Source organism: Accipiter gentilis, chromosome 20 (assembly GCF_929443795.1).
Source record: "Accipiter gentilis chromosome 20, bAccGen1.1, whole genome shotgun sequence".
In the NCBI taxonomy this organism is placed as follows: domain Eukaryota; kingdom Metazoa; phylum Chordata; class Aves; order Accipitriformes; family Accipitridae; genus Astur; species Astur gentilis.
Genome location: NC_064899.1, coordinates 7,868,673 through 7,878,420, shown reverse-complemented (window position 1 = coordinate 7,878,420; position 9,748 = coordinate 7,868,673).

Genomic DNA, 9,748 nt, shown 5'->3' with positions numbered 1-9,748 from the left:
CAAGAGAACAAGGGGTAGTGATGGTGAGCCACTGTGTTCAGCCAGGCAGAGAGAGGACAGTGAGTCCTCCGTATCATGAGTCCTGTCTGCCTGTTGGGCCTGTCCCGGGGAAGGCAGGGTGCGGATCCAGCAGTCTGTCTCTCTCTCAGACTCCCTGATACGCCTCAACCCACTCAGCTCCTCCCGGAGCTGCGTCACCAGAGTTCCTCTCCCTGGGCCTGCAGTTCCCACAGGGGTGCTCCCTGCTGCCACCCGGTACTGGTGTGAGAGCAGGGCACAGCCTGCAGCCCGACACCTGGGGGGCAGCGTGTTCCCACCGGAGCTCTCTCTGGGCAGCCGTGTCAGTTTTGGCCGGCGCAGAGCTTAGAGAGGCCATGGCCTTCTGACGGGTGGAAACCATTGCTCCCCGGTTCAGCTGGCAGGGCTTCAGCCCCCTTCCTGCACACCCTGCCACGTGAACTGACACACCATGCCCCGTTTGCTGGTGCTCCCCAGGGGCTTCTTCTGGACATTGTGGCGGGGCTTGCCCGACGTCGTTCCTGGCCTCGCACGGGTCCTGCCAGCCGCTGTGTTGCGAGCTGTGGGCTCGCGTCGGGTCTCTCCGCTCCCCAGAGCACTGGAGCTGCTCGCGTTGGTGAGATACTTCTGTGTTCTGATGACTTTTCATTCTGATGAGATCCAGGCCATCTGTGTGTTTGCAGAGATAGTAAAATGGAGCCTTAACAATATACAAAATAACAAATGTGATGATTTTCATGTACATTGGTGTGTTCCACTGATTATTTTTTTTTTAAATCTCTGCTTTTAGGCTGTTGTGCATCCATTTGCTCCTAAAAGATGTGTTCATGAGAGCTAGCAACACTACTAAATCACAGAATAGGAACAGTGCTTCACACACTTCCCCCCCTCCATTGGATTATCTGCCAGCCTGTGGTAGGTGCGATGTAACTCAGGTTACAGATTTTACTGCATTATTCTGCTTTTACTCTGTCGGTAGTCATTCTGTAGTCAAGTGGATGTAGGATAACTGCTCCTTTTGTTGAATAATTTTCCCCTTTTCTCACCCCAGAATGGTTATAGCTTAAAGAAAAGTCTGCCTATGACTGGAAATTCTGCTCATAGGCAAGGGTAAGGTTTTGTGGCAGCTGGAAAGCTGGAAGAAGCATGGCTGGAAAAATATTTCATTAGAAAAACCATGTGAATGGCGAGCAGTGAGAGAGTCTATGTGTTGTGACAGTCCTGAGCATTGCTTAGAAAGGAAGCAGTACCTTTGTCGCATGTTGTGAAAGACTAAATCTTCCAAATATGAGTTCTGCTAGATACAAAATTTCATACCAGGTCTGACCCAAGTTTTTTTCCCCAGTTGAGTAAGTTCTGTTGAAACCTGTGATACAAACTTTCCTACAGGAAGCCTATGGGAAGATGTCCACATTGTGTGGAACTTTAATAAAATTCCATGAGGGTCCACAGGTTCATGTGCTTATATATTTTAGAATAGCTCTGTGATCCAAGAAAATAACATTTCCCCTTTTTTTGCCATTAAATAATCTTGAGGCAAAAAACCCCATGTGGTTCTAAATCACTCTTAAAAACTAAAAATATTTTATCAAAATAGCTTAAATGTTCTCTCACATGACAAAACTAGTCAAAAGGAGAAAGTAAATGGAGTTACACCACTGTATGTCAAGTGTTTTAATGTTCTGTATTTATGTGTTTTTAAGACTGTGAAAGGCTACACAAAATTAATTGTAAGCTCTGACCAATTGAGATCAAAAAAGAAGTCATAAGTGTTAGAAGTTCAGCTGACTTTCTAGAATAAAAACAATGCAATGCATGTTATAAAACCTGAAAAGGATTACCTGCCATGTGAATGCTGTAATGATTCTTGTGTCTTCAAAAACTGTCTTCATCAGCAAATATGATGAATGTTATGAGTCAGCATGTTAAAGTATCCAGAGTCTCGTCAGCATTTTGGTATTCTTGTGGGATGTCAGTGAGCATAATGCAATGGTTTCTTTCCCTAACTTGTTGTGGGGTTTCTTTTAATGTGAAGAAGAGGAGATGCACAAAAGAAAATTGCAGGCCAAAAGAAAATATTAATTGCAGCATCTGGAATAAATTATGACCAGTCAAATGGCTTGGAGGTTGGGGACACATGAAGCTCTAACTTACTTCAAGGCTATGACAGATTCTGAGAACAAAACAGTTAAAGCCTTTCCCATTGTGGATACCATTTTAATATATTTGGATTAGGTTTTGAATTTTCTGTATTCAGTGCAGTGAACTGATTAAACTTTCTAATCTGTGAAATGAAAACTTTGATAAAACCAGAGGAAAACGCAGTCAGTATCTGTATGTTAATGCAGGTAAATTTTTTCTTGATTAGACCAGTAGTCCTGACCTACCCAGGACATAGAATTATTTAGTAGAAGAGACTTTTTTTTAATAAGCCAGTTGTATTGTTCAACTAAAACCAGTGGGCTTAGTTATTATGGCAGTATTTTGATTTTATAAATTTACTGGGAGTGTATGCCAGTTCTGTGCTACTTTAACATACAACCCTAAATAATGCTCTGGTCATTGGCAACAGATACAATGATTTCATCATCACTGAAGTCAACTGCAATTGTTGTTTATTAATGTAAACTACAAGTTTACTAATGCCTAGCTAGCAGACCATCCCTAAAATTACAAAATACTGCATGCTTATTATTAGCATAGGTTTACTTAATATCAGAGGTAACTATATGTCTGGAAACCTCTGTAACTCATAAAAGCATGCTACCTTCATCCACATGAAAGTATGCATCAGGAATGGCACTGAAAATTTTGCATTTTAATCTTTGCAAAACAGGGGAAAATATACTAATGCTCCCCAGGACACTAAGAAACAGAAAAAGTATTTTCAGAGGCTGAAGTTATATTGGCATTTGCAGTTCAGGTAAATAATATTTTATCAGTTCAAAGGCAAAGAATGCATTTTTCATTTTTATTTCCCAATAAAGTAAATACTGAATTCAATATGAAGCTACCATAGTGACAAAGTAAAGTAAAGATGCTTACAGCAAAATTAGATTGTAACACAGGCCGTGATTCAAACCCAGATCTGTCATTTGGTGAAATGCAATGACGCTAGAAGTCTGCATGGGGTCTGAAGTTGAAACCCCAGATATTGGCCTTGAGTATTTTATAGTACAAACCATGCCCACAGCACCATGTAAGAGTGCAAATCACTTCTACAAATATCCTACATTTCTTTATACCTGCTTGCTTAGAATACAATCTTAGGGGACCAGTATTTTATTTATTACTTTAGGGCTTTTTCTTTTTTTTTTTTTTTTTTTTTTTACTGCTTGAACATAGTTCAAAACATAGAGGAAATTGAAGTGACTAAGAAGTTATTTCTAAACCTTAACTTCAACTTTTTCTCATGCTTTAGATTTAAACTTCATGAATTTTATCTATAGAGAAGACTTAATCTACTCTTCCTTCATAATTTTATTTCTAACACAGTAAAGGCTTGCTTTAGGAATAAACCTGTGTATTTTGCTGAATAATGGGAAAACATGGCTATTTCACTTAAAAGGAAACAAGAGTAAGTTTTCTGCTAAACTTACTGGAACTACTATAGCAGTTCTAATTTCAATATGATGATGTGTTTCAATATAATGTCTTGAGGTTAACTGAGAAAGAGGGTACCAATTCTGTGAAATAAAGTACATTTCTAGTAAAATAAGTATATTATGAGAATTTTTCTTTTTTGTTTTAGTCATGTTTTTGTAGTTGGTGACATAGTTGATGAAATAATGATGAATACAGAAATTTAATATTGCACATCAGTGCTAGAACTTAGCAGCATGAATCTTGGTCCTTGGGGCAGCAAAACCTTAATTACATAACTGGATGTGTTACTCAAGGAATTTAAAACACAATTTTTTTTCCCCTCAGACCACTCTAAGCAAGGGAAACATGCTATTATAGGTTAATCTAGGTTAGTTAAACTGTTCACGTATTTGTTAAAAGCCATTTATTTAAACTACTGCAATTTTAGTAAGGGCACCTGCTGCCTCTTAGCTGTTGCTTATGTCTGTATTGAAAAAACAACAGGTGCTAAAAAGACTGAGTTATGATAGACCACAATGCACCCCCCCGCAAAAGCACAACCCCCCCAAGCCACAAACAACACATAGCCCTTCTTTTGTGCCTGGAAGTTTGTTTTGTCTGTGGAAATGGAGGTATATTTTTCTTGAATGTGTTTATGTGGAAGCATACACATACAGCATAGAGTAAACCTTAGCAGAACATGGTAAACATTACTTGTTTTGTTTTTTTCACATGACAGCATCGCATTTATCTATTACCTTGTCTTTTGCTCACTCTCACTAATTATAAAAGTGCCTGTAAAAAGATCTTCAAATCCTTTATGTCAGGAAGCAGGCTCTAAACAAAAATTAATTTCAAAGCTGCAACATAATTGATCTGCCCAGCTGACAGTTTCTTGAAGATGTTGAAAACAATTGCAAATTATCTTGAAGGCAAGTGATTCTCTATTTGGTCATCATTGGATGTTCATACTTTTAAGTGAGGTTTTGTTTCAAACTGAGCTGGCCAACTTCATAATCTCCTGATACTAATATGCAGAGAGTGAGCAGAGTGTTTCTCCAGCTGCCAAATAACAGAAAAATTGATTTGACAGGGTGTTGAACATGGATTTTAGTGGCATATTCAATATTGCACTTGTACTTTCTTAAGGCAGTCCTAACTTCATAACACTGGTTAGAATTGAAAACGCAATGGCTTAAATTCTCTAGATAGACTTTCTTTAATAACTTGGTCATCCTTGCAAAGCTTCTTAGCCATCTTAATTTTAGTCTTCTTCCAAGAGCTGACATTCAGGAGACTCCAGGCATCATGACTTTCTGTCTCCATGCCTCCACACAAAATTTATCAGGTTCTTTACTCATCTTCTTACCCAGGGGTATTCAGTAAAGGGAGATACGGGGGGTCATGATGCTCTTTTCCCTGTTTCCCAGACATTAAAGTTGAACCAAACCATGAGAAATATCCTTGCCTCTTCCTCCAATGAGAATTGGAACATTGCAATACAAATGATGATTCAAAATACAGGTGTCTTAGATGTACTGTTCCTGCATTAATGGTCATACTGTTCAAAAAATATTAACCACATAAATTGATATAATTAGTTCTTTACAAATATTGAAATGAAAATACCCTTCTCTAAATATGTCTGCTCTTTCTTCTGTACACTAGCACAGTCAGGTTTGAGTTGAGGCCATAAAATTTTATTTGCCACCATTTTAAGTGTTTTCTAAATAAAAACAATAGTCAGAGGTCCTACATAGAAAAACATATCCCAATTTGCTTTGCTCTAGGAAAATAAAGTAAGAAACAAACTTACCTGACCAGCAATTGCATCTCAGGTAGTGATAGATGCCAACCAAAACTAACAAAATAGGAGGGTATGCACTTGGATTAAACCAAGTATAAAATATTATCCCCCCCCCCCCCCCCCCCCCCCAAGAAATAAGTCCATGAGAAAGGACTGATAGTGAAGAGGTAGTCTGGAGTATTTTCTTATGTTGGTTATATAAAATATGTGTATTTAAAATTATGTTATTTTTCTAGTGAAGTCGTCGTGAATCTATCAGGGCTTTATGTACCTTTATCTTGTTCTAAGTTTTAAGAAATTTCCCAGCCCATATCATGCAATAGGAATTAGGAGCAAACAATGTGGTCTTCCTAGGTAACCAGTAGCTACGACTACTCTGGTTTTAATGTTTCAGACTGAACTGGAATATATAATTTTATATTGAATCTACTGCTAGATGCACCTATTGCTGTGTAAACATCTATGGCATACCATTGTAAGGTATCAAAAGTCAGAAAAAAGGTCTGTAAATTCTTTTGTGAATATTTCTACTAACAAAGCAAATCCCATAGTGAGTCTAGAAGACAAACCTTCGAGCCTTAAGTGACTAAAGACATGTTAAAATATCTGTTTGGTATCTGTGATAAAACATCCAGTATTCATTAAGAGATCAATGACTTACTAATATTAACTAATTCAATCTTGTAACAGATTGTTCTTTTGTTGATATGTTCACTATTACAACCTTTCATCTTCTTAATGTTTTCACTGCCTTTTTTTTTTTTTTGGTGAGATCTATAAAACAGACTTAGTTTAATTACAGTTTCTATTTCTTTGAACCAGCCACAGTTTCTCCTTCTTGATTTCTGTTGCATGATTTAGTTACCAATCTAGACTTTAATGAAAATCTATTCTTAGGCTGTAATCTGAAAGCTTAGAATTTACAAGCTAGCAGAATAGAAATCCTAGAAGTAACACAGTATCTTGTCTACTATAACTAGTTTGCCATTTTGGATTTATAGGACATGGCATTATGGCAACGAGAGAGTTTTAAGGACCATGGCAGTTTGAGTACAAGAGCCAGACTTGCTTGAAATTGAAATACGCCAACTGAGAAATACTCTTTATAAAACAGTGTAAAATTTAGTTAGGACACTTTTATTGCACAGGAACTGTGAACACTAATAAGTCAGGATTTATGTGTTTGATATAATTGCCCATTAAAATAAGCGCAAGACATAGTTTAGTATAAGTAACAAAAAATTATTCTCTATCCTAAGAGAATTTCTGCCAAAATCATTTTGTATGGACTGAATAGATGGAGGCTATCTTACCAAACAAAATCTTCATGTGGAGCTACTGTATTTTTGGCTACAAAATGTCATATAATATTACTCTTTAGATTCTGGTGGAAAAATGTGTATGTAATTAGAAGACTGAAAAAACCCACCCAAATATACTAAGAGTGGGTATGAATAAAGAACAGCAGAAAGAGGAAGTTTTAGAACATCAGCTTATTTTACTAAAAGAGAAGAAACAAGAAATGGCAAGCCTTGCTATTTATTGTCTGAATAGCAGTTCCCTCTATTTTAGTCAAGCGTTCTTTACAACATTTTGGAAATATAATAGTTAAAAACAAGCAAAACATTCCATTTGTAATTATACACTATTGACTTTTCCCTTTGATTCCATAATAATACAGATGACAGCAAACAAAGCCCAAGCCAAACACCATCCAGTGGTAAGTAACCATTACTTCCAGTTTCCATTCAGTTTTACTTGAAAAGTCTAGTGCCTGGTTTCACAATTCTGCCAATTGCTGACATGACGGTGCGTTCTGAAATATGAAGCTGCACACTGATCTGAGCCCCCATTTCAGAAGATCGGAGTAAAATTATTTTTTAGCTTTCTGTCTGACAAGTTCAGCTATTAGTTACTGGACTATTCTTTGTACTGTACTCAAATATTTTATATGATTAATTTTGAATACTATGAAAATGGAAAAGCAGTCTACAAATAGTGCCTAGCTTCTATCAAGCCACATAGATTTCATATGCTGCAACCCATAAGGAGCTGATGACATAATTATACAGATTATAGAAGGTTAATACAAATGAGGAGAAAATAAAAATTGCCAGTCTGTTAAATTCTTAATTTTGAGGTTGATTGCATGGCATGATAAATGCTAGAAAATCATGAGTATTTAAGTGGCCAGAGTAAAACTAATGAATTCCAGTCTATGAGTATTCCTGAGGTATATTTGTTGGACATTCTTAATAAATGTACTGGGTCTGGCTGGAATGGAGCTAACTAGAGTCATGGCATTTGGATTTGTGGCTAAAATGGTGTTGATAGCACACCAGTGTTTCAGCTGTTGCTGAACACTTGCACAGCATCAAGGCTTTCTCTTTTTCCCACTCTGTGCTCCCTGCAAGTAGGTTTGGGGTGGGCAAAATACTCAGAGGGGACACAGCCAGGACAGGTGACCTGAATTGGCCAAAGGGATATTCCATACCATATAACACCATGCTCAGTAATAAAAAATGCAGTAGAAGACGAAAAAAAGGAGGCATTTTGGCTTCCAAGGTGGCTGTTGCTTGAAGAATGGCTGGGCATTGGTCTGCTTGTGGGAGGTGGTGAGTGATTTCCTTTGCATTGCTTCCCCCCCCCCCCCCCCCCTTTGTCCTTTACCTAGTAAACTGTCTTTATCTTTACACACAGGTTTTCAAACTTTTGGGCTTCCTATTCTCTCTCCTGTCCTTCTGGGCAGGGGTAGGGGGAGCAACTGTGTGTATGTGTGCTTGGCTGTTGGCTGTGGTGAACCCACCCACAACAAAGCAAACCTGAAAGACATTTCCAGTGTGGCCCTTTACAATTTGTCAATCTCTGCAGGTATTTTTGGACACAGTGAACATAATTTTCTGTCAGGGAGTACAGAAGACTAAGAAAAACCCTATCTTTTCCTACAAAAAATAAATGGAGACAGATCCAGAATACTGAAATAGCATGCTGAAATTGGAGTCCTAATTTCAGTATGAAGGTTTGTTTCAGTCATCCACTGTCTACTGTCAATGGGGAGGACTGGTCATCCAAAACAACCCAGCTTAGAAAGCCTGTGTACTGAGTGCATGCTACAGGAAAATCTAAGCACCAGACCCTGTCTTGTTTCCACTGTGCCTGTTTCCGAACCTTCAACATGCTCTGCCTTCCCCTGGATGACAAGCATTGAAAAGAACAGGGCATGTGGCAGCAATGGCAGTGGTGGTATTCTTTTGCATATCCATTAGATGTTTGTTAGAGTGGTTCCACTCAGGAAATGGAAGATCTGAGATGTGGAGATTTAGGTGAATGGAAAATTTCTGTCAGATCGTGAAGGCAATTATTTGTTTTAAACACTTTAAAGAGTTAGGAAATTATGAAGAATATGTCATCTGGGTTGCTGTCTAGGACTTTGATCAGTGATTTGATAGAGTCTGGACCTGCCCAATGCCTTTTTGTCTGCCCTTAGGTTATAAAGTGAATAGACGAAAGCTTTTCAGACTTTGATCAGTCTAGCAGATTTTCAGAATATGCCCTAACAAAAGGAATTACCTATTTGTAGATTTAGATGCTCTGAAGAACTGTCAGAGTAATTAAGTTCATCTTGTGAATGCAGCTGTCATTCGTAGTTATGAGTATCATAGTTACCAATGCATTGGGCTGTTCCTTTGCTGCCATGTGCAGTCCCAATGAACAAAGACAGACAGAACTTTCTTCTCTGTGGGCACTGAGCAGACCTGATGTGAGACAGCTCCAATTTCGAGGCTGTGAATATCACCATTAGTGTGGGTTTGAGGTTAACTTAAACTTTCAGCAGGACTTCATGCATGGGACTTGGAACAATGTGCATTAGCTCAGATGTTGACTTACATCCACCTGTCTTAGCTTGCATTGGTCTATACAGACAAGTGCTTAAAATGTTAAGTTAAAAAATTCTGTGAAGCAACACAGAAGTTTTCAGTGGGTTGTTAGGAATTTCACAGTAGTTTGAAAAATCACAGTTAAGCAGAAATAATAAAAATAGCAAGCTCGTGACTGATGATGGAATAAATTAAACCTTGTACCAATGACTTTTACAGTGATGTCCAAAACGTATGCATGGGATAAGAGTCTGGAAAAAAAGTGTGATTGAGGTCAATGCAGGTAAACTACATGAGATGTTGGTAGTAAGGGTTCATGATTTTACATCATTTGTGTTAGATCCATGTTTAACACTCATGCGTGGAAGGTTTGCAGATCCATCTAAATGAGACTGCAGTGTAAAAGGCTAAATTTATGTTTACCAGCTTAAACTTTCCCTATTAATAATATGCTAGGAAA